We start from the raw sequence: 26,543 nt of genomic DNA on the forward strand, positions 1-26,543 counted from the left end.
CATTTGTAATAAAACCTTCCTAATGGTATGATGAAGCCTACGGGAACTGTAAAAACACACAGCTCCCAAAGTTATTTTTTTTTCTTTTTTCTTTTTTTCTGTAGCTCTAAATTGTGGAGTTTTGAGATAAAAGCTTTAAAACCTTCAAAAATGATTTGAGTTACTTCCTGCTATTTAGAACTACGAAGACAATATTCCAACCTGAGTAACATTTTCCTGCATTAAGGGAACCTCAAAGGAATCTCCACAGAAGTAAGCTGTGGACTGTGAGCGACAACAAACCTGACCTCTCACTCTTTCACAGAAATCATGTGATGATTTCAAGGAACTGGTATCCTCTTCTTTTCTGTCTCACTCCTCATGTTAGATAGAGATGGCATTAGAGAGATATACTTTCATCAACCTACATGATTTTCTGTTTGTCTTCTATAATTTTATGATTTATAAAGTTAAATGTTTGAAATATGAAAGGAAGACATCTGACTTTTTTACTTTAACCTGTCGTTCCAATGTCTTTATGAGCACTGTAATTTACTATTAAGCCTATTATTTTATTTTCTACATTAGAAGTGATTAAATAAGTTTGAATAGATATTAAATGTTTTTAAATGAAGAAAATTCATAGATATTACAAAGATTACACAAATAGCATTTAAACTGGATATTATATATATATATATATATATATATATACATGCTGTGGACTATGTATATGCAGAATTCACAGGAAACTATTGACAAGACAGAAATCTATTGACAGAATAGATAAATTCTGATTTTAAAAGCCCCCTTGAAAATCAAAAAGAAAAATCTCTCTCTATCCTTATTAACTTGACTGAATTTCTTAATCTGTCTCTTTCCAGATTTCATAGTAAATAACAATATCTACTTCGGATTTCTATGTTGGTCAAATGAAATACAATATATAAAGTTCCCAGCATAAACCTAGCACGTGGAAGACTCTCAGTAAATATAAGTATTCTCTCTCAAAATGTTTGAAATCTTAGTAGTTCTAAATATTTAACAATTGTTTTATATGTTCAGCCATTGTAACATAATATTTTAAATTGTCAGAAAAGAAAATGTAGCTCTTAAACCGAAGCCATATGCTTATTTTGATCCAATATTTCAAAGGTCCAGAGCACATTTTTAGATTCAATCTACCCAGTACTTCGCATGACAAGTGGTAACAGTGGAAAATTGATGTCTCTTAAAAAAATATAATAGATATATTGTATTGAGCACAGAGTGTGAAAGTTGTGGTGTAGAGGAGAGAAGAGGAAGGGTTCCAGTTTCCTAAATGGGGATTATATCTTGTGGACTTTGAAATGTTAATATGTAATTTTACCCTGCACAACACAGTAATCCAATTTCCTAATCTGCACAGTGAAGATAATATTATGTCATCTGTTTGCCTTTCATAAGTAACCCAAAATAAGGGGTTTACAGGGATATTTTTGCTTTAAATTGTCTTATTGAGGTAAATTTGAAACAAATATTAAACTGAACATTCTTAAAGTGATAATCTAATACGTTATTACATAAATGTATCCCTGAGAAACCATCACCACAATCAAGATAGTGAACATTTCCATCAATATCATCACCACCAGGGATTCTTAGTGGCCATGGATAATCCCTCCTTCTTATCTTCTGCCCCACCAGTCTCCTGAGCAACCACAAATCTGCTTTTTGTCAGTATAGATTATGTTGCATTTTCTGAAGTTTTATATAAATGGAATCACACAGTATGTACTCTTTGTTATCTGTATTCATTCACTCAGTTTAATCATTTTGAGACCAATTTATGTAATTGCATTCATCTATAGTTCATTATCGTTTAGTGCTGAGCAGTATTCTATTGCATGAATATTCCAAAGTTTGTTTATCATTTCGCCTACTGAAAAATATCTAGATTGTACTGAGTTTCTGGATATCACAAACAAAGCTTCTGTGAACATTCTTGAACAAACGTTCGGATGGGTACGTCCTTTGACATCTTGACAAACATCTAGGTATGGAATGGCTACATCATGTGGCAGGTGTATGAGTAAATATTTTTAGGAGATGAACATACTGCTTCCAAAGTGGTTGCATAATTTTACATTCTCATCAGCAGTATGAGAATTCCAGTTACTCCAAATCATTGCCAGCAGTTGGTAGGATCAGTCTTTTTCATTTTATACAATCTAATAGGGATGTAGTAGTATCACACTGTGGTTGTATATTTTTAATTTAACTTTTTACCTTGAAATAACTACAAATTCACATGCAGCTATAATAAAGAGAGATCCCATGTGCCCTTTGCCCATTTTTCCTCAATGGTAACATCTTGAAAAATGATAGAATAATATCACAACCAGAATAGTGACATTGATACAGTCAAGATGAAAAACAATTCTATCACCACAAGGACTCTTCCGTTGCCTTTTTCAAGTCACATCTACTGGCAATCTGTTGTTTTCTGTGTGCTTCTTTCATTTCTTGTTCTTCTGTTTCTTTTTTCTTAGACTCCTGTGGGAAGCCTGAACATTTTCTAGGATTATATCTGTTTTATTTATAGTACCTTGTTATGCCATTTTATAGGTAGTTTGTTTTAGTGGTTGCTTTAAGTATTACAATATACAAACATAATTTGTTTACTCTATTATTTATCAATGTTTTAGCATTTTGAGTGAGTGAAGTATAGAAATCTTAGTCCCATTTGTGTTTCTTCACCCTCTCCACTTTTGAAAAAAAGAGTTGTCTTAAGTATTTCTTCCACATACATAGGGCATCACATCAAATGGTATTGTAGTTTTTGCTTCAACCATCAATTATGATTTAAGAAACTCATGAAAAGGAAGATCATCTATTATTTACTTTATTTTTATGAATTCTGATATTCTTTTTCCATTTCAGAAGTTTCAAGCTTTCTTCTGTTTCTGTTTGTTTTCTGCTTAGAGAACTTCCTTTAGCCACTTGTTAAGAATAAATTTGCTGGCAACGGACTCTGTTAATTTTTCTTTGTCTGAGAATGTATTTATTTCCCATTAATTCTGAGTGATATTTTTGCTGGATATAAAATCTGTCGGTGTTCACTTCTCTCAGTATTTAATAAAATGTGTTACTTCCTTTTGGTCTTCATGATTTCGAATGAGAAATATGCTGTAATTCAAATCAATGTTAGTACATAATTACTGTGTTGTTTCCCTGTGGCTGCTTTCAATATGTTTTTTTGCTCTTAGTTTTCAGTAATTTAATTATGACGTGTATTTACATGGATGTGTTTGTTTATCCTATTTGGAATTGGCTCAGCTTTTTGAAACTGCAGGTTTATGCCTGTCTGCAAATTAGGGAAGTTTTCAGCCATTATTGCTTAAAATACTTTTCAAATACTTCAAGTACTCTTCTCTCCTTTTGTGACTGCAGTGATATCAATTTAGCCATTTGGGATTGTCCAACAGATCATTTTAAGTACTTTTTTTTGGTTTGTTTTTCACATTGGGTAAATTATCTTCATCTATTCTCCAGTTCATTGGTTTTTATGTCCTTTCATCTCCATTTTAATATTGAGCCCATTCTTTAATTTTTTTCGTTATTAGATCTTTTAGTTCTATAATTTCCATCTACTTCTAACTCCTATTTATTTGCAGATTTTTAATTTTTTCACTTGTATAAAAAGAATTTGTAATTGCTTATTGAAGCTGTTTCAATATCTCATCAGATAATATCGACATATGATTCATCTCGATGTTGGCATCCATTGATTACATTTTCTCACACTATGATTTTTCCGGTTCTTAGAATTAGAAGCGATTTTTAAATTGCACTCTGAACCTATATAATATAACATGATACTCTCAATCCTATTTAACCATTTTTTAGGAAGCAGTCCTCTGTTTAGCTGTAACTCTAAGGACATTTAGATGTGTATATTCACCTTCCTACTATACCTTATAGACACTTTCCTGCAATCACGAGGTACTGACTCATGCTGTTTCATTGCAGACAGCTGGGATGGCAGTTAGCTTCCTTCTTGACCTGCTGACACCTTCCCTTTAAAAGTATCACAACACCTCACTTCTGAGTGGAGGTGTAAGATCAGCTTGCCAAGGGCTCTGTTGCTTCGTAGAGGATGGAAGTGAAGAGCTCAAACCCATATTGGTTTTTTGCTGCAGGTCCAGGGTAGGCAGAAGCTCGGTTGCCTATTTGGTCCCACTGACACCAAAGAAAAAGGAACTGGTAGAAACAGAGTGTTAACTAGACTTGTCTCCACCACTACTTTCTACCTCCCAGATGGATGCTCAGCAATCCATTAAACCTGCAAGCCATGCTGGGGGGTTAGGGAGCTATGTTCAGAAACAGGAGTGTGGCTAACCCTACTTCAAACCACTTTATTTATTCTCACTTCTGCCTAGTGGATATGGAAATTCTGTTCCCAACTGGACATCAGTGAAGTTAGAGATGGAAGAAATTAAAGTGTATACTAGCACTTATTTTTAACTCTTTGTTTAGTTTTATTGATACAAGTTGGGGTGAGTATTCATCCCCTAACTGACAAGGAGAGGGAGGAATGAATTCTAGTGGTGACCAGCCATACTTGCACTGCTTTATTTATTAAGTCTCATTGCTGTTGGGGGAAGAGTGGAGGCTCAGCTGACCACAAAACCCAACCTACCCTATGTGGTGAAGGAATAGCTATACTACCTGGATCTTCCAGGAAGATAATGGAATCTTCCAGGAAGATGATGGAGTCTTTCAAGAAGATAATGCATGTTGCATCTGGCAATACTGGAATTGGTTTTTGTGAGTGGAAAATTATGGTGGAAGAGCAGCTCAACTCCCTCCATTGCTTGATATCTAGTGTCTTGAAAAGTATTGGGTTTTTGCTCAGTTTTTGGTTCTTTCTGGCAGGAGAATAAACCTGGTCTCTGTTATTCTATCTTGGCTACACTGATGTCTCATGTCTAGAGTCTAGTGAGCAATGGTGTTTTATAATGCAAGCAAAAATAAAATGGGAGATGGAAAGCTACTTATTCAAATAAGTGAAATTGAATATCTCATCTACATTTCTGCGTGAAATTTATAGTTCCCTATAAATTTAATAGTATCACAACAATATAGACTTCTTAGTTTTGATAATGGCACTATAGTTATGTAAGATGTTAATTAGTGCAACCTAGGTAAAGGGAATATGGAAACTACACTATTTTTACAACTCTTTTTTAAGTCTGAATTCATCTCAAAGTAAAAGTTAACCTTAAAAAATTGTACATTCTTATTATCAGTGTCAGTGATTTAAAATTCTGAGTCATTTTCATTTTTGATTTCACTCTTGCCCAATCAGCCACCAAAGCTTGTCCTTTCTAAATCTTCACTATTTTTTGGCTTCTGCAGTACAGTCTTTGCTCAAGTTCCAATTAATTCTATAGTATTTTGAATAATTTCAATGGCCTCTATGTTAGGCTTCCTATTTCTATGCCTGAGAAGGTACAACTAACTCTCATGGGTCCATCTGTGATTTGGCCAGAACTAACTAACCTCATCACTTAATAGCCATTTAACTCTTGTGGACCACAATATCCTCAACTGTAAAATGGGAATAATGGAAGGTGAACCATTTATTTCTCAGAGTGGAAGTGAGACACAAATTTCTGTGTGCATATGCATATATATACATATATATATATGCACATATGCACACACACACACATATCTTGGAGTCTGCAAAGCACTGGCATTTTAAATGACAGTGCCTCATTATTTTTTAGACATAGGCAATCATACACAATTGCTTCCAGGAAGATTATTTTACTGATGTGTTTTGGATTTACAGACTTCCTGTGATCTGTCTACATAAAAATAGCCTCCAGTGGTGACAATGACACCCAAAGCCCAATGACACTCCCCAAACTAAGTCCATCTTAGGGTTTGCAGTGAACTTTTATTGCTACTTTGTACAATTTCTGCCATGTAATATAGCCATACAGGGCAAAAGCTGTTAATTTTCATTTTGTTGCCTTCACTAACTTCTTAAAGCCCCAGAGCTGTAGAGCTGCCTACAAATTAACCCCAAGTAAAATAAGTCAGCCTTAAATGATCGAATTGCCTTCCTGGATACAAGTAATAACATCCATTGATTAATGCACCTGTGAGTACATGGGTAAAGCTAAAGTAATAAATGTTTCAAAAAGAAATAAATTTTTTGCAGTTCAATTGTAGAAAACAATAGAATATGATATTAAAATTATTCATTACCTTTAAAAACTATCATCACATATAATTTTGTCACATTTTGATATTGTTTATGAGAATGAACACAAATATTAGCATGGTTTACAAGCCTTTTAAAATTAAGAGTATTTTTGCAGATGACTTTTGCTTTACAAGTCACTGACTCAACTCAAAGTGCCCAGATCCCCAACTCCTCCCTTTTTATTGCTTCATATGGAATAAATCATCCAAAATTTCTAAATGATAAATAAAAATGAAATATCCTTAAATTTTATATTATGGAATGAGCATATTTTTTAAAATTTAGCATACATATTGGGAAAGGATTTTAAAAAAAAAAAAAAAGAAAAAAAAACAAGACTTGGCCAGGCGCAGTAGCTCACACCTGTAACCCCAGCGCTTTGGGAGGCCGAGGCAGGCGGATCACGAGGTCAAGAGATTGAGACCATCCTGGCCAACATGGTGAAATCCCGTCTCTACTAAATGTACAAAATTAGCTGGGTGTGGTGGCACGCACCTGTAGTCCCAGCTACTTAGGAGGCTAAGGCAGGAGAATCCCCTGAATCTGGGAGGTGGAGGTTGCAGTGAGCCAAGATCGTGCCACTGTACTCCAGCCAGGTGACAGAGTGAGACTCTGTCAAAAAAAAAAAAAAAAAAAGCAAGAATTGTGTTTTGGAACAATTTTCCAGTTTGTAATAAAAGTAACATCAGATGACACCACATATCAGCTGGGTAGAAGGATGAAGGTTAATGAATAATTCAGAATTATCACCAGATCCTCAACATCATAATGGTTTTGTACTGCTTGGTTATGTCTTGCTGGACGCATTTAACTGGCATAGTCTACATTTCCACACAGCTTTATTCAGTGAAGAAAATCTATACTGAGACCATAAACCCTAACAAATTGCTAAGGGATGAGTCTCAAGATTAGTGGGGATCTCTGCATATGTGTATTCAGAACCGAACCTCATAAATAAGGAAGGTAAGGCAGACATGTAAGTGTAATGAAGGGTTCCTGTTTGCATCTCAGGTAGTTTACCCGTTCACTGTGATGTTAAATAAAAACCTTGGCTTTAAATATTGACAGATGAAGAGTTATTATCCAGTAAGGGCTGTGTGTTATACAAGCAATTTTGTTTTAGTTCTGGGGGCATTTGGCATAAGAACCCTTCACTATTATCTGCAGCTTGAGGATGCACAGCTGGAATGGCAATGGATTTCTTATTTTTAAAACATCCACGAATTTCACCACAGGCCTTCTACCAACATGGAAGCATCTGTGAATCAAACTGTTCCCCAGCTGTTCATCCACTCCTGGCAGGTTATTGCCGTATAAAGCCCCTATTAGTACTGCTGGTTACACTACAGCCCTGATGGGTCTATACAAAATTGTTCCTCTTATACTACAGTTTAATGCATGAACCCCCCCCACAAAGATAAATCCCTTAAGATTCTTTAAAAAATAAAAAACAAAAAAACTCATGTCTTTTTGGAGGTTTTGGGGGCAACTCTCCACATTTTTATTTGACCCCTTTTTAGTTTCCTAGGTTTTTGCAAAAGGTCCTCCCTTCCAGGCAGATACACCCTTGGTGCTTTCCCACATAAAGAATAGAGAAAATTTCTGTGAACACAGGACTGAAATGCTAAGTAGAATAAAAACAAATGCCAGAACGAAGTCGTTTCAGGCCTTATCTTCAAAAGCACAATTGCTTTAGGACCCCTTAACAAATAGTTTTTCTTATTAAGGTTCTGGAAATTTTAATTTCTTTAACAGTGACACATATATTTTAGGTTTTAATTAAAATCTTTGAGTTATAAGAATTTCTATCATTGTACCACTGTACTTTTATTTAAAAACAAATTGCATTTATAAATCACTTGGTAAAGGGTGTAAATCACTTGGTAAAGCTTTACTTCAGGGAATGGAAACAAGAGTAGCTTTTCATATTAAAACAATAACAAGAAATGTTTAAATTTGCAAGAAATATTTATTTTAACTTAAACACCAACTAATAATTATGGTAAATGAATAATTATAAGGCTTGGTATTCAACAAAGTTGGAAGTTTTGCAAATGTTAATGGAAAACATACAAGGATTTGTTGTTTTAAAATTTAGGTATCATCAATGATTATATTTTGTTTTATTGCTCCAGAATTTCATTAAGATCATGCTAACTGCTGTAATTCATGAACTCTCTTAGCATTAGCATGCTATTTCTTCCACATCACCAAATCTAGAATTTCTTAACATGAAATTGTGTGTTGTTTCCAGTACCTAATATCTGTTTTTCTCTGGATTTATGTTTCTTTGAATCTAAAGAATATAGGCTCAGTTCAATAAGAGTACAGTCACATAAGTACAATTAGTAATAGCTTAAATATAATATTACATCAATCATTAACAAAACACTATCAATAGAGTTTCACTTATGTGTGGATTTTTCATTTTCATTTAGATTTTCATGTTTTTTGAAATTTCAGATATCTCATCTTCAGATTTTAGATACTAGATTTGTTTGTATTCATAAATGAACACAAATATAATGTCCTTTTGAAAATAAAATTTCTAGTATATAGGCCACTTTCAAATAGAAAACAATATATTTGACTCTGTATTTGAAGAAAGAGAATATGTCAAATACCCCCTGCCGACTCACATTAAAATAAATACATTACCAATTCGATAGTAATAGAGTAATTGGTAATATGTATTATATATGCAGGTGGTAAAGGCTAGCAAACTAAGTTGTTCTGCAGGCTGAGCTCATCTGGTCTGTGGCCTGATTACCCACACTAAGCAATATTTCTCCAAAGAAGTAACCATTCTTTTTCTCATTTACTATCCCTCTCCATATTATTGCTTTACCTACCTCCGTCAAAAGCCCAGTCACCATTGATACACTTACTGGGCAGTGTCTTCATTCCACCTACTTATAATCACAGGTAACTTCTCCATAATTCATGACAATTTTGCCACATTGGTAAAGCTCATGACTGACACATAGTCTCATACTAGGTCTTCTGTCTCTCTAGAATGTTTTTTCCTATATAGTATTTTTTTATGGTCATGATCACTTCTTGTCATGTTAAAGTACCAGTAAAGCCCTTCCTAACTATCCAGTATATTAGTCATACACCATCATTTTCTGTAGAAAGTAGGATTCGCATTTGTCCTAAATGTTCATCAAAGAGTAGCTTAAATGAGTTATAATTTTATTTTTCTCACACCTAAGAGATATGTAGGCAATTGGTAAAGTTAACTCAAGGCCCTTGTCCTGTCTTTTTCACATAATCACAGTGTGGCCACCCAGCATCAGACATCACTTCCACATTCTAGCCAGGAGGAAGTAAACAGCAAAGAAGGGGATATACCTGTGAAAGGAATGAAACTCTCCCAGAAATTTCAAGTCTTCTCACATTTTATTGTTCAGAACTGCATCACATCGCCACAAGGAACACTTAAAAATAGATTTTTTGCCACATTGAACAATAGCGATATTGTATTAGCAATAAAAGATGGATAATGAATAGGCATCAAGCAGCATTTGTCAAATTTTCATAAACATCTTTTGTTGTATTTGCTGACCTTACCTTGTTATTTTATTTGTTTATATGTTTGTGTATTTAATGTCCTCTTACTAAAAGGTGAACTCTAGAAGATAAGAAGCCCTATCTCTCTTGTTTGTTTCTGCACCTCTATATTCTAGAAAACTCTCTGGCACATAGTGTATGCTTCATAAATATTTTCATAGTAAAGGAATATCGGGTTAATTGAAGTTTAAATAGCAACTTTGCCTTATGTATTCCAAACTTATTAAACAAATATTTTCCGTCTTAAATTGTCACAGAAAATGTCTTCACTATTTTCATGTAATTGTATAATGATTATTTATTTTTCTAAAGAATTGTTGCATAGAATCAGGGATTGCAAATATTTAATCAGTCGTTACTTTGTTTTGATTTGAAAGAATTCTAATACTCAAAGTTGAACATATTATTTTCCATAAAGCTAATTTCTCTGCACACTTCTATTCCCTCTTTCAACCTCCTCCACAAACAACAGAAATATAGGAAGCAACATTTTTTGAACAAATACCATATGCTGAAAACTCAGCCAGATATCCCATATATAAATATTTTGAAGACTAAGAAAGTCATTAGTTTAATCAAGCTCTACAATGTTATAAATGAATAAAGGATTATTATTGTTGGCTTTATAAAGTCTCATAATTTAGTATCTAAATTATATTATTTTATAAATGGAAGTCTACTTTATTTAAATTAAGAGGACTAGGGTACTTATTTTATTTTGATTCAGAGAGTACATGTGCAGGTTTTTTACATTAATACATTGAGTAATGCTGAGGTTTGGGCTTCCCATGGACCCATTAACCAAATAGTAAACATAGTACCCAATAAGTAGTTTTTCAACCCTTACCCCCTACCACTGTACCCCCTTTTGGGATTCCCAGTATCTATTATTTCCATCTCTACGTCTATGCGTACCCATTGTTTAGCTTTCACTTGTAAAGTGAGAATATGTAGTATTTCATTTTCTGTTTCTGACTTATTTCATTTAGGATGATGGTCTCAAGCTCCATATATGTTTCTGCAAAAGACAGAATTTCATTCATTTTTATGCCTGCATAGTATTCCATGGTATACATACACCACATTTCTTTTTCCAATCAACCACTAATAGACCCTTAGGTTGATTCCATGATTTTGCTATTGTGAATTGTGTTGTAATAAACATACAAGTGCAGGTGTCCCTTTGATGAAACAATTTCTTTTATTTTGGAATAGATACTGAATAGTGGGATTGCTGGATTGAATGGTAGTTCTATATTTATTTTTCTGTGAAATCTCCATACTGTTTTCTATAAAGGTTGAACTAATTTACATTCCTACCAACAGTGTATAAAGTCTTCCCTTTTCTCCACATCCTTGCCAATATCTGTTATTTTTTGACCTTTTAATAATAGCCAATCTGACTGGTCTGAAATAGAATCTCATTGTGATTTTAATCTGCATTTCTCTGATGATTAGTTATGTTGAGCACTTTTTAATATGTTTGTTGTCCTCTTGTATGTCTTATTTTGAGAAGTGTCTGTTCATGTCCTTTGCCTACTTCTTAATTGGATTATTTGTCTGGTTTTTGTTGATTAAGTCCCTCATAGATTCTGGATGTTAGTCTTTGTCAGATGCACAGTTTGCATTTTTCTTCTCCCATTCTATAAGTTGTCTGTTTACTCTGTTGACTATTTTTTTATGTGCAAAAGTTTAGTTTAATTAGGTCTCATTTGTCCATTTTTATTGTTGCATTTGCCTTTAGCCTTAGTCATAAATTCTTTGCCTAGGCCAATATCTAGAAGACTTCTTCTTAGATTTTCTTCTAGAAATTGCATAGTTTCAGATCTTATATTTACATCTTCAGTCTATCTTGAGTTAATATTTGTATGTGGTGAAAGGTACGGGTCCAGTTTGACTTCATATGGCTAGCCAACTTTCCCAATGTCATTTATTGAATAGGGTACCCATTTCCCATTGTTTACTTTTGTAAACTTTGCCAAGGATTGGTTGGTTGTAGGTGTGTGGCTTTATGTCTGAGTTCTCTATTCTGTTCCATTGATCTACGTGTCTTCTTTTGTACCAATACCATGCTGTTTTGGTTACTATAGACTTGTCATATAGTTTGAAGTCAAGTAATGTGATGCCTCTGGCTTTGTTCTTTTTACTTAGGATTGCTTTGCTACTCAGGCTTTCCTTTGGTTTCATATGAATTTTAGAATTGTTTTTATAATTGTGTGAAAATGACATTGGTAATTTGATAGGAATTGCATTGTATCTGTACATTGTTTTGGGCTCTAAACTCATTTAAACAATATTACTTCTTCCAATCCGTGAATAAGGTATATTTTTCCATTTGTTTGTGACATTTACAATTTATTTGGTCAGAGTTTTGTAGTTCTCCTTGTAGTGGTTTTCACTTCCTTGATAAAATTTATTCCTAGGTATTTTGTTTTGTGTGTGTGGCTATTGCAAATAGCATTGAGTTTTTGATTTGGCTTTTACCTTGAGTATTGTTGGTATACAGAAAGGCACCTGATTTTCATGCATTAATTTTGTATCCTGAAACTGTACTAAAGTTATTTGTCAGGCCAAGGAGTCTTTTGAAGAAAACTTTAGGGTTTTTTAGATATAAGATCATGTTGTCAGCAAACAGAGACACTTTTATTTCCTCTTTTTCAATTTGGGTGTCTTTTCTTTCTTTTCATTATCAGATTTTTCTGGCTAAGACTTCAGTACTGTGGTTAAATAGGAATGGTGAGAGTAGACATCCTTGGCTTGCTCAAGTTCTGAGGAATGCTTTCAATGTTTCACCATTGAGTTTGATGTTGGCTGCAGGTTTGTCTTACAGGTGTTCCTTCAATGCCTAGTTACTTGAGAGTTTTTATTATGAAGGGCTACTGGATTTTATCGAATATTTTTCCTGCATCCATTGAGATGATATGATTTTAGTTTGTAACTTTGTTTATGTGGTGAATCACATTTATTGATTTGCAGATGTTGAACCATTCCTATATTCCTGGGATGAAACCTACTTGATCATGATGAATTGTCTTTTTTTCTGTGCTCTTGGATTCAGTTTGCTAGTATTTTCTTGAGGATATTTGTGTCTATATTCTTCAGGGATATTAACCTGTGGTTTTCTTTTTTTTGTTGTATCTTTGCCAAATTTTGGTAACAGCGTGATACTAGTTTTGTAGAGTGAGTTAGAAAGGAATCCCTACACCCTGATTTCCTGGAATAATTTCAGTAAGATTGGTACCAGCTCTTCTTTACATATCTGATAGAATTCAGCTGAGAATCCATCTGATCCTCAACTTTTTTTGGTTGGTAGATTTTTCATTATTGATTTGATTTTATAAATCATTACTGGTTGCACAAGATTTCAATTTATTCCTGATTCAATCTTGGGAGTTATGTTTTCAGTTATTTATCAATTTCCTCTAGGTTTTCTAGTTTGTATACATAGAGGTGTTCATAGCAGTCTCTGAGAATCTTTTATATTTTTGTAATATCAATGTCATGACACATTTTTCATTTCTGTTGTACTTATTTGATTCTCATTTTTTCTTGGCTTATATAACTAGCATTCTATTTATTTTGTTTAACCTTTCAAAGAACCAACTTTTTTGTTTCATTGAGCCTCCGTTGATTGTTTTACAATTTTTAAGATCAATTTAATTTAGTTCCACTCTGATGTTTTTTATTTCTTTCCTTCTGCTAGCTTAGTATTTTGTTTGCTCTTGTTTTTCTAGTTCCTTGAGGTGAGACGTTAGTTTATTAATTTAAGATATTTCTATATTTTTGTTCAGGCATTTGGCACTATGAACTATCCTCTTAACACTGCTTTTGCTGTATGCCAGAGGATTTTATATGTTGTGTCTCTATGTTTATTTGAAATAATTTTTTGATTTCTACCTTAATTTCTTTGATTCCCTCAAAGTCATCCAGGAGCAAGTTGTTTAGTTTCCATGTACTTGTGTGATTTCGATTTAATCTTCTTGTTGAAGTGAACCCTATGTCATTATATAACACCCTTCTGTGTATATGTGTGTGTGTGTGTGTGTGTGTGTGTGTGTGTGTGTATGTGTGTGTTGTTCTGTTTATTATTGTGGGTTTAAAGTCTGTTTTATCTATTACAAGAATGGCAACCTCTGCTCTTTTTTGTTTTTCATTTATGTGATCTGTCTTTCTCCACCCTTTTACTTTGAACCTCTGGGTGTCAGTACATATGAGGTGCATCTCCTGAAGGCAGCAGATGGTTTGGTCTCATTTTTTTAATTTAATTTGACAATCTATATGTTATAAGTGGAGAATTTAGGTCAGTTATGCTCAAAATTAATATTTATATGTTATATGTAAGGCTTTGTGTCATCATGTTTTTAGCTAGTTACTTTGTAGTGTAACTTATTTAATTGCTTTGTAGGATCGATAAATTTGTACTTACATGTTCTTTTATGGTAGCAAGTATTATTCCTTTGTTTTCATGTTTAGAACTCCTTTGAACATTTCTTGTAGGTTCAGTCTAGTGGTGACAAACTTTTCTAGCATCTATCCTCTAGCTTGTCTGGGAAAGGCTGTTTCTCCTTCATTTATAAAGCTCAGTTTAGCAGCATATAAACTGGTTTGTAAGGTTTCTGCTGAGAAGTCTGCTGTTAGTCTGACGGAATTTCCTTTATGGGAGATTTGACCTTCCATAGCTGTCTTTAAGATCTTTTCTATAGCATTGACCTTGGATAGCTTGATGACTATGAATATGCTTCGGTGAAGTTCATCTTGTGTAGTATCTAGCAGGTGTTCTCTAAATTTCCTGTATCCAGATTTTTACCTTTGTAACCATGTTAAAAAAATACAAAATTATTCTCTCAAATATGTTTTCCAAGTTTTTGTTTTGTTTTCTTTTTGTTTTTTGTTTGTTTGTTTTTTGCTTCTCTCTCAGGAATGCCTATAAGTCATAGATTTGGTTGCTTTACATAATCCCATATTTCTCAAAGGCTTTGCTCTTTCAAAAAACTTTTTTTCATCTGACTGTGTTAATTGGAAAGACCAGTTTCCAAGCTCTGAATTTTTTTCTTCTGATTGGTCTAGTCTATTTTTAAAACTTTCTATTGTGTTTTGCAATTCTTTTAGTGAATTTTTAAATTCCACGGTTTTATTATATATGCATATATATATCCATACGTATTTATAGCCATCATATATATATATATATGGATATATATGTATATATCTATACGTATATAAAAAATTGCTATATAATATATAGCCATTTCATCTCTCATATCTTGAATAATTTTTCTGGTTTTGTTGTATTGGTTTTCAACTTTCTCTTGCATCTCATTGACTTTCCTTGCAGCCCATATTTTGAATTCTTTGTCTGTTATTTCAGAATTTTCATTCCTGTTAGCATCTATTGCTAGAGAGCTACTGTGATCCTTTGAAAGTGTCAAAACACTCTTTTTGTACTGCAGGAGATCTTGCACTGATTCCTTCTCATGTGAAAGAGCTGTTGCTTCTTATTTTTGAATTTGCTGTCATTTGTATGAGACTTTTAAATGCTTCATTCTTTTTTTCCTTGAGGGTATGACTGTGGTGTATGTTGCATATGATCATTTGGCTTCATTTCTGGTTGCTTTCAGAGGGCCAAGGCTCTGTATGAGTTCCTTCATTGTGGATAGAATTTGTGTGGTGGCTTTCTCAAATGTTGCTTATTGTTCAAGTACTTTTAGAAAGATGCTATGTTAAACAAGTGTAACTGGGGATGTTAGTAGCACTTTTATAATATAATCACCTATAGGTAGAATGAGAAAGTTTCTGGATTTCTAGCACCTAACATTAAAGTTCATGCTTTCTGAAAGTAGGCCGTCTAGGAAACGGTTACTTTTGAATTCTCTGGTCTTTTATATTTTTGAATGCAAAGGAAATCTGTTAGCTGTTTGACTGTTTTTCAGTTTGCTTGAGACTTACATTGAGCACCCAATGCCATTTACTGATTCTCACTACTTGGAAAGAAAATTTCCACAGAATTAAGACAGAGTAATTTCCATTGGTTCACCATGAATTCTCTGGTAGTTTCTTTACAGAAAAATCATAGAAAATAGACCTAATTATTATTGTATTCCCATTATGAAGTAATAATTGTTGATACATATTATTTTAAATTATCCAGCAATTTCTTTCCCAGTGAGAGAATTGAGGAACTGAAAACTATCGCTTTGCCACGTTACTCAGAATCACAAAACTGGCTTTAAAATGGTGTTAAAACTACACTCCAAGTTGCCTGACCCCTAAGCTTGTGTTTAGACCATTTTTTTTTTTACTATGGGGCCTAACAGATGGGCAACTGAAAAGGATCATTAATTTTTTTTCAGGACAATATGGTGTCATTTAAATACTCAGAAAGAAACAACTTGCCCACTGTTATACTGATCCCTGAAAGACTTCAAAGGATGAAGAGTTTACAGCTACAGAGTATTCAATAGACCTTGGGTCAGTGTAGAATCAGACTTACCTTTATGGTTTAAAATAAATTTGATTTTAATTAAATTTATACATTTGTTTCTTTGTTGTCTGCTTAGAAGACCAGGCAAATCATTGTAAGTTTGTGTTCTCCACTCACTTATCCACTTATCTGTAAGAATTACCTAGCCAGGAAGGCTAGCCTTTCACGTGTTCGGTCCTCCTTGGCTGACTCGCCGCCCTTGCTGCCGCACCGTGGACGCCCCGAGGCACGTGGTCAACCTCGGGCCTGGTCCCGCCAAGCTGCCTCACTCAGTGTTGTTAGAGATAAAAAAGGAATTATTAGACTACAGAGGAGTTGGCATTAGTGTTCTTGAAATGAGTCACAGGCCATCAGATTTTGCCAAGATTATTAACAATACAGAGAATCTTGTGCGGGAATTGCTAGCCGTTCCAGACAGCTATAAGGTGATTTTTGTGCAAGGAAGTGGGTCCGGCCAGTTCGGTGCCGTCCCCTTAAACCTGATTGGCTTGAAAGCAGGAACATGTGCGGACTATGTGGTGACAGGAGCTTGGTCAGCTAAGGCCGCAGAAGCAGCCAAGAAGTTTGGGACTATAAATATCATTCACCCTAAACTTGGGAGTTATACAAAAATTCAAGATCCAAGCACCTGGAACCTCAACCCGGATGCCTCTTACGTGTATTATTGCGCAAATGAGATGGTGCATGGTGTGGAGTTTGACTTTATACCCGATGTCAAGGGAGCAGTACTGGTTTGTGACATGTCCTCAAACTTCCTGTCCAAGCCAGTGGATGTCCAAGTTTGGTGTGATTTTTGCTGGTGCCCAGAAGAATGTTGGCTTTGCTGGGGTCACCGTGGTGATTGTCTGTGATGACCTGCTGAGGTTTGCCCTCTGAGAGTGCCCCTCGGTCCTAGAATACGAGATACAGGCTGGAAACTGCTCCTTGTACAACATGCCTCCATGTTTCAGCATCTACCTCACGGGCTTGGTCCTGGAGTGGATTAAAAACAATGGAGGTGCCGCGGCCATGGAGAAGCTTAGCTCCATCAAATCTCAAATGATTTATGAGATTATTGATGATTCTCAAGGATTCTACGTATGTCCAGTGGAGCCCCAAAATAGAAGCAAGGTGAATATTCCATTCTGCATTGGCAATGCCAAAGGAGATGATGCTTTAGAAAAAAGACTTTTTGATAAAGCTCTTGAACTTAATATGTTGCCCTTGAAAGGGTATAGGTCTGTGGCAGGCATCCGGGCCTCTCTGTCTAATGCTGTCACTATTGAAGATGTTCAGAAGCTGGCCGCCTTCATGAAAAATTTTTTGGAGATGCATCAGCTATGAACACATCCTAACCAGGATATACTCTGTTCTTGAACAACATACAAAGTTTAAAGTAACTTGGGTATGGCTACAAAAAGTTAACAAACACAATATTTTCCTCAAATGAACATGTTTATTGTAGATTCTTCTTTTTTGAAAGAACAACAGCAAAACATCTACAGCTCTGTAAAGCTGGTGGGACCTAATGTTCACCTTAATTCTGACTTGAACTGGAAGCATTTTTAGAAATCTTCTGTTGCTTTTCTAACAAATTCCCACTTGTTTTGCCTTTGCTGCTACTATTTCTAGTTAGATTTCCAACTTGCCTGTGGACTTAATAATGCAAGTTGCAATTAATTATTTCTGGAGTCATGGGAACACACAGCATAGAGGGTAGGTGGGGCCCTCTAGGTGCTGAATCTAAACATCTGTGGGGTCTCCTGTGTTCAGAGGCTGTTGATTCAAGGTCAACATCGACCATTGGAGGAGTGGTTTAAGAGTACCAGGCAAAGGGCAAACTGTAGATCGATCATTATACTGTTATTACAAGAGAAGTGTCATACTTTATATATGTTTATATTAACAAGGTCTGTTTTTAATACCATATACTTTATATTTCTATACTTTATATTTCTAATAATACGGTTATCACTGATACATGTAGACACTTTTAGAATTTATTAAATCCTTGACCTTGTGCATTATAGCATTCCATTAGCAACAGTTGCACCCCCTCCCCAGTCTTCCTCCTTCCTCTTTTTAAGCTGTTTTATGAAAAACATCTAGAAGTTCTTGATTCATTTTTACCATTCTTTCCATAGGTAGAAGAGAAAGTTGATTGGTTGGTTGTTTTTCAATTATGCCATTAAACTAAACATTTCTGTTAAATTACCTTATCTTTTTTTCTCTTGACTGTTTTCTTTGTAATGTTTGACGATGAGAGTGATACTTTGCTGAAAAGTCTTTCCCCATTGTTTATCTATTGTCAATATTTTATGTTGAATATGTGAAGAACATTAAAGTCCTAAAACATCTAAAAAAAAAAAAAAAGAATCACCTAGGATGGAATAAGATGGAAATGATAGCAACAAAAAATAAAGTTGAAGTTACAGAGTTTTGAGTTTTTCTACTTTAGATTACATTATATACCTACTAATGAAGACTAAGAAGTTTATTTCAATATTAAAAATGTCTCCATAAATACTGAAATAGGAACGCCTGATAGTATAGCTAATAGTTAGTAGGTAAGGATATTTTTATATATTTACTTTTAAAAATCAAAATGAATATCTTAACTCAGTTTTGGTATCAAATGGCTCATTGCAGCCATTTAGATTCTTGAAGGTAAATTTTACTCTGTGCTGATAGAAATTTTATGCACGATTTGCTGATAATTTAAAAAAAGCTGATTTTTTTCTTGCATATGACAAAAGCAAAAAATACAGTAAAATGTCTTTGCATTTGTTAAAAGGCTGAGAAGAATTTAGAATGGCAATATTACTAAGAATACAGAGTCTATAATTATCACTTGCTAGCTCCAAAATACAAATTTTTCTGGAGTTTTATTTGCAAATTATATTTCTCTGGATTCAAGAAATATGCAAGAAAATAGAAAAGAAGAATGAGGGAGAAAAAAAGAGGGAGGGAGAGAGAGTGAGAGAAAAAGAAAGAGAGAGTGGGGAGGAGGGGGAGGAGGACGAGTAGGGTGGAGGCAGAGGAGATGGTAACCAGGGAAAGCACAATGTCTCCTAATGCTACATTCTGCTGTGGCTAAAAGATAAGAAAGACTAAGCAAAGAATTATTATGTAGTCTTAAAGAATTATTTCCAATGTACTTAGCATGTAACACATAACATCTAACTACTGTTAGTTGAAGGCTCGTATTCCTTCCTCTTCCCCTCCCTCTCTCATATCACTTTCTCTTTCTCTTGGTTTCTCTTTCTGTTCTTTGAATATTTCCATTTCCTTTTTTCTAATAGAATGCAGTCTATTCACCTGAATTACAATGTCATGCTGACTTAAGTCTTTTTGCTTCTTTATCTTTCAGAAAAAAATTCACTGTACTATAGAAAATCCAAATTAAAGTAAGAAATTCATGAGGCATTAGTGATTCTGATTCTTATCACCAATATATAGTGGGCTCTTTTTAAGCTATGGAGGATCTTTTGAAGGACAGTGGAATATTTATCTTGCAGACAGATTGATAGTAGAACTGAAATAGTAATGAGGACAGTTTATATCAAAACATGTACAATTAAATTTGGTTATAAAATTTGTAGGTTACATGGGAAATATTTCTTTCTTGTTAAAAGGTATATAGTATGTTAAGAACATTAAAAGTTTCTTATTACAGCATTTCAGATTTGGGAGAAGATTAAAGAATATTGATATATCTAACTTTGAGAATCTAACTTTCATTTTATTTTGAAATTCTTTCAGTATTACAGCACTCTTATGTTTATTATTTCCCTATGAAACATTTCTGAAACATCTGCTGAGTTTTAAATATTAAGAGATTTTAATATTACAAGAAATGTATGGTATACCCTTGAGGTAACTTTAAGAGCTGCTTCTTATTACTAAATATTTGTAACTGTTGTTATTTGTAGATATTAATTCAAATATACAAAATATATGTTCCTATGAATAAAATTAATACTTTCTATGTATTTGAAAATTACATTTTAAATTATTTTTATGTAGCACATTTGCCAAATGTATTTCACTTACTATGTGCAGAGTATAATTGAAAGTCATTTGGTGTTGTTTTTATTCAGACATGATAAGTACAGAGAATAAATGCCATTCAAACTCTTTGATTCTTCCATTTTAACTTTGGGAAGAAATTGAAGTTAAAATTTTTTTCTTGACAAATTGCAGCTGAAGTTCTTCAACTTATGAGTTTTTTTGCAAACATTGAGGGAAATTGCCCATAAATATTCAGCTACCTGAATAAATTAAGACCTAATATGCTTGAAGAAAGATGTTTTGAGAGTATCCTTTTGGGGTGATGTTCTCACCAATTTACATGCAAGAGTGAATTTGTATCATTTAAACTAATTGTCAAAATGTTTGACAAAGACCAGCATTACCTTCTGCTCAGAAGCCTCCTCTAAAAGTATTCACATTGTTCATAGAAATCATACTGCTGAGTTTTCTTTCGCTCCTTTTAAGGGCTTTTGATCCTTATATGGATATAAGAACCTGTTTTGCATATACTGTTAGACAAAAAACATGAATATTAAGCCATTATTTTTACATTACCAAGTTTTCCCAGGGTGGGTTTTTAACATTTTAAAGACATTTTGTTTTGTGTGTTACTCTCTTTTTGTCTAATCACCTCTAAAATTATGAACACTACAAGAATAATACATACTGAATAACAAAACAGCTTGAAATATTAATAACAAAGAAAGCAACTGTTAAATGTTCATAAACAAAGTTGTTTGGAGACTCCTTTATTAATTTTTAATTTATCTTCAGTCAATTTCTTATTACTTCCAAATTCCTGCATGGGATTCTGTTAATTAGTCTTGTGTAAAATATTCATTAAAACCAGCTTTGTATTTTCTTCTTTTATTGCAAATTTACATTTCTAATCTTATAACCAAAATAAATGCCATTGGGTAGAGGAACCATATTAATTTGGATCAGCCACCTAAAATAGAAGCTCATACAGCAAAAGATATGGTAATATAAAATAGACTAACATTGAGGTACTATGTTGATTGATCACCATTTTGCAATAGCAGATGGATATCTAGTTCATGTTTGAAAAAATATCAACATTACGTAAAATAGAGTGTATCTGAAATCTGGTAAAGTAATCTAAGATGAAGTAATAATGAATTTGTACCTGTATACTTTTGCACATTAAAAACATTTCAGAAACAACATATAGTTTAGTTAGGGATTCAAATTTAATCAACAGCGACAATGTTGACATTAAATTTAAATCATTGGGTAGCAAAAGTTTTACTGAGTTTTTTCAGTTGTTATTTGTTTTAAAATATTTTACTTGTCTTTCCTTATTATGCATTATGTAGTTTTGATTCTGTGCTGCAAATAGCAAAGTAGTATAGGAAATGGAACATCAGTGTGAGTTTAGTATTACTAATACAGCTCTTTACTTTTCCCTTAACATAGTGTATGTTAGTAAAATATTCATATTCATACAAACATCTCTAAAAGAAATATATGTCAGCATTGTAGGAAAAGTTTGCAATGCCAGGCATAGTATTTTCAGAGTGAAATTCTTGGTTTTGTTGAAAACTCTTAGACTTCTAAGGGTTTGGATACATCTTAGAAATATAAGCGTTTGGCTACATCTTAGAAGTCTAAGAGTTTGGATAGACCTTAGAATTAACATAACTCATCTCTTCTTAAAGTCTATGTCCAAATTTTAAGTCTTTAGTCATTAATTAAAATATGTAAAATATAACTACCAGATTAGAAAGTTTACTAAATTAAAATAATATTATTTACTGGAAAAAGTGGGAAAAAAATCATATTTTATAGGAAGAAAAATGTAATTACACTCAAACAAATAGAGCATATTTTGTTTGCTCTTATGCGGGGTGGTAAATTTATTGCCAAATTAAAGTCCTCATGAATGACAGCACATTTTCAGCATAGAAACATTTAGTAACAGTAAGCACAGGTCTCAAGGTTCTAACTCTGTCTTCTGAGATTAAGTCAAAAAGGAGGCAAAGATTTAGGTAGCACATACTGCTTCAATAACAAAACCAACTGAACAGGATGTTTAGAATTATACATATCAACATTAAAAATAATATTTGTTTAATAAACAGAAAACCTAATAGAAGACTGAATTTTGGGAAGACAAAATGGCAATATTGAACCAGATCTCTAAGTAATAGATGGAAATATCTTCCAAGAAATAGTTAATTGTAGTACCCAATGGCCAATCATTACAGTCCACGTGTCAGGTTAATTTTACCTATCAGTCAACACTCTTTTGAAATAGTTATTCTCCTAAAATCCCTCCTAACCCGATTGTTATCTAAGCCTGCATTGACTTCTACATCTTGAACACAAAAATATTGTCATTCCATAGTAACATACACATCTAAACTAATCTAACTAATCTACCAGTCTAACATTGTGATAATTTTTTAAATGTTGACTTAACATGCCTTGCTGGCAAAGAATTTACACTTGCCCTCCACACGTTAGCAGTCATGATTGCACAGCTGCATGATTTTTGAGTCTTGAAGCAGCCCAATTATCAAGTATTCCCTAACTTATATAAAGCCCTTTACCATATCTTAGAGTCTCTTCTTTGTTTGAGTCTATAATTTCCCTTGAACATATACTCTGTTTCTAGCTTGAAAATCATCCTCGGCCGGCGTGGTGGCTCACGCCTGTAATACTAGCATTTTGGGAGGCTGTGGCAGGTGAATCACGAGGTCAGGAGATCGAGACCATCCTGGCTAACACAGTGAAACCCTGTCTCCACTAACAAAAAATTAGCTGGGCATGGTGGCGGGCGCCTGCAGTCCCAGCTACTTGGGAGGCTGAGGCAGGAGAATGGCGTGAACCCAGGAGGCGGAGCTTGCAGTGAGCCAAGATCGTGTCGCTGCACTCCAGCCTGGGCAACAGAGCGAGACTCTGTCTCTAAAAAAAAAAAAAATCATCCTCATGTCTTAGATGGTGGAGTGAGCAGTAACAAAAGAAGATGGAATTCAATCCTCTCTTTTACACGTGAGGACTTTGAGGTCAAGCACAGGTATACTCAGTGAACAGAGGGTCAGCTGGACTTGGAGCCACTTCACATGCTCATTCTCCATTAAAAAAAATTGAAAGTAAAAAAAGAGGTTGGATAGTGTGTGTGAGTGAGTGTTCTATGAAAAGAAAAATAAAAACACCTGGGTGCTTAATTTCTACCTCAACCCTTACCCTGAGGTAAATGTTTAAAGTTTCGTCATCTGAAAAAGGCAAAATAATTTCCTGCTTTGTTTCCACAGTGCTGTGAGGCCCCAATAATACATACATAAGCATACTCTAGTATATAAGGACAAGTTATAATAATATAGTTAATTACACCATCTTTAGCTTGTTCTATGAGTTTTTCAAAATACTCAACATAGCCCATCGTGTTGCTGAACTTCTCAGTTACTGAAACTCCTCAGTTATTTTTCTAAACTTTATTTCAGACAAAATATAATGAGTTTTTGTATAACCACTAATGTTTTTTCCCTAACATGTCTTTGTTTTATGCTCAGTATTTAAAAAGAGTTTTTAAAAAACATGTGTATGTGTGTGTGCATACACACATGCACATGTGTGTTTTACAGGAATATTGACCAGTTTAGTTTCATGTAGAATTGGCATGATAGCTTTCCCAAAGAATCAATAACAACACTGTCTCAGAAATGTAAGAATTATTTTTTTTTTCTGAAAATATCCTCAACTGTATCTGGAGAACACTTTCAAATTCAATCTGTGGTTCCTTTTTGGATACATCTCCCCACAATCAGAGAGTTTCCCATTGAAAATATTGCCATATGCAGCAGGCTCTTGCTCCTGAAAAGATTGTGTTTCACCTTTACCAAAATATATTCTTCATTTATTTTGAAACAAAGAAACCGTGAGCAAAGGCAATGTCTTTTAATAAAGAACACCTAAATTTTACACTATTCTAAAAATGTTTTCTGTCCCATCTTTCAATAGCTGATAGGAAGCTGAGTATTTTGAAAACAAAACAAAGCCAAACAAAATGGCACAATGTAACTTGGGGAAATCCTAAAATATATTTTGTTTTACTGTCTGCACTATGAAAATCAAAGCAAACTAAAGTTATTATTATGAATATATCTGGTTGTTCCAATAGATTTACATGAAATAGCTGCTCATAAAGTTATATCTCAACAGTTTCAAAAGTATCTGCTATCTCAAATATTTTTAAGGAAACGATTAGTGATCAAATGCATGTAAAAATTATTAAAAGGGCAGTTTTTATTAAGAATATAATTGATTTGTTTCTGTTTTTATATTTGTAAAGAATTAACTAAGCAATTATATACACTACACTAAAACATACTCACAGTAGAGCAAAACAATTAAATATTATATCATATTTTGTTACACAGCTAGGGTTTTATCATAGCAAATGATTTTATCTTTACTTCACTATGCAACAGAAAAGAAAAAGTTATTATCTACCACCATTTTAAACACTAGTAACAACTTATGCACAAAAATTCACAGCTATAAAAAGCAGTGTAAAACATTTAGAGATATTTTTATTTACATTCAAAAATCTTTGTAAGTTAGGATTCAGGTTGAAAAGGATGGGATTTACAACAGAATTGAAGATTAAGAATTCATCATTGCAAAATGACATTTCTTTTGACAGCATAATTCAATTGCTACTGAAAAATAAATCATTTATGTTTCAAATGCTGTGAATATTTATTTAGTGTCATACCTGTCATTTGTTTGACTTATTTCCCCAAGGATAGAGAAGAAAAACTGTATATCTCTTATTACAGAGCCAAAATTATTTCTGGTAGCAAAAAAATCACAATGTTATGTACCTTAAAATGAGCAGCAGAATTTTTTTGTGTGCTAATAAATCACAAAAACAGCCAACAGAATTCTCCTAACACCACTCAATTTGCTCTGAAGCCATTACTTTATAAAATATCATTCAAATGCAACATTAGAAAAATCTATCCAGGCTATTTTACAGGATGATATTTTTATTACATTTAATAAAAACAAAAAGAGTCAAATCCCCCAGCTATTTCCAAAATTTAAGTCACAGTGGGGTCTCAAATAATATTTTTGTGCCTATATTGTCGTGCCTGTGCCAATATTTTCCCTAAGATCCACTCATAAGGCTGACTTAAGGGTCTAACATGAATGCTGGAACTGATAATAGGTAGAAATTGAGAAACAATTCTAGGAAACCAAGTTAGACAGTTAAGATAGACCCTGAATTAATTGAGTTAGACATCTAAATTAAGACACTACAAACTTTGGGTAGAAATGAGTCTTATTTTAATTAGATTACAATGTACCTGTAAATTAATATGCCAATATTTTAAAACAACATTTTAAATTAACTTACCGCTGAACACACACAGCTTCAATTTTATCATGTTGTTGCGGATGAGTAGATTTAATATATATATAAAAAAACATTTTGCCTGCTGAATGATTTTGGGCAAAGCCTTAACACTCTGTAAAAGGCAATGATAATTTCTATCTTGTACTATTGTTGCCAAGATTGACTAAAGATTTATGTGAAAGTTGCACTGTCACACAAAGCTTTATACTAATATAATGGATTACTGTGCTAACGGTAGTGATTAATATTTTGGGCCAATTTAACCAGATTACATTTTCATCCAACTTTAATGCAGTCTTTGGTAGTTAATCCACCCTGCATAAACCAAGTAAAATATACAGATTTATCAGATAATTTAATCTTTTTTATTGATACATAATAGATGTACATATTTTTGGAGTACATGTGATAATTAGATATATTCATGTAATGTGTAAAGATCAAATCAGGGTAATTGGGATATTCATCACCTTAAATATTTAATTTTTTCTTTATGCTAAGAACATTCAAATTGATAGATTTGAATCTTAATGAAAATCTGTTGGCAAAAATAAAGTAATGAATTGGCACACAAACCAATGCATCATGGTAAGTGGAGTGTATGCTGAAGTAGGTAATCCATTTGGGGTTCTAATCACTTTACACATCCTTCATTTGGTTTCCGTTGGTCTGTGAAATATATGGATTGGATTATAGATGCCTCAATTTTCTATTTAGCTATACATTTTCATACTTACTTTCAAAGTAAAAAATGTTGTTTTATAAATCACAAATAACATAACAATACTGATAGCAAATTGTACTTTTATGAGTCAAACATTATTTCATAGCCATTAGCTCAAATTGTCTTCAAC

At 33.5% G+C, this 26,543-nt stretch overlaps 1 pseudogene; it reads left to right on the forward strand.

Annotated features, from left to right (window-relative positions):
• The first annotated feature begins 1,979 nt into the window (after positions 1–1,979).
• Positions 1,980–18,187, forward strand: LOC100437821 (phosphoserine aminotransferase-like; annotated as a pseudogene).
• Positions 18,188–26,543: the final 8,356 nt, after the last annotated feature.

Source organism: Pongo abelii, chromosome 1, assembly GCF_028885655.2.
Source record: "Pongo abelii isolate AG06213 chromosome 1, NHGRI_mPonAbe1-v2.0_pri, whole genome shotgun sequence".
Classification (NCBI taxonomy): domain Eukaryota; kingdom Metazoa; phylum Chordata; class Mammalia; order Primates; family Hominidae; genus Pongo; species Pongo abelii.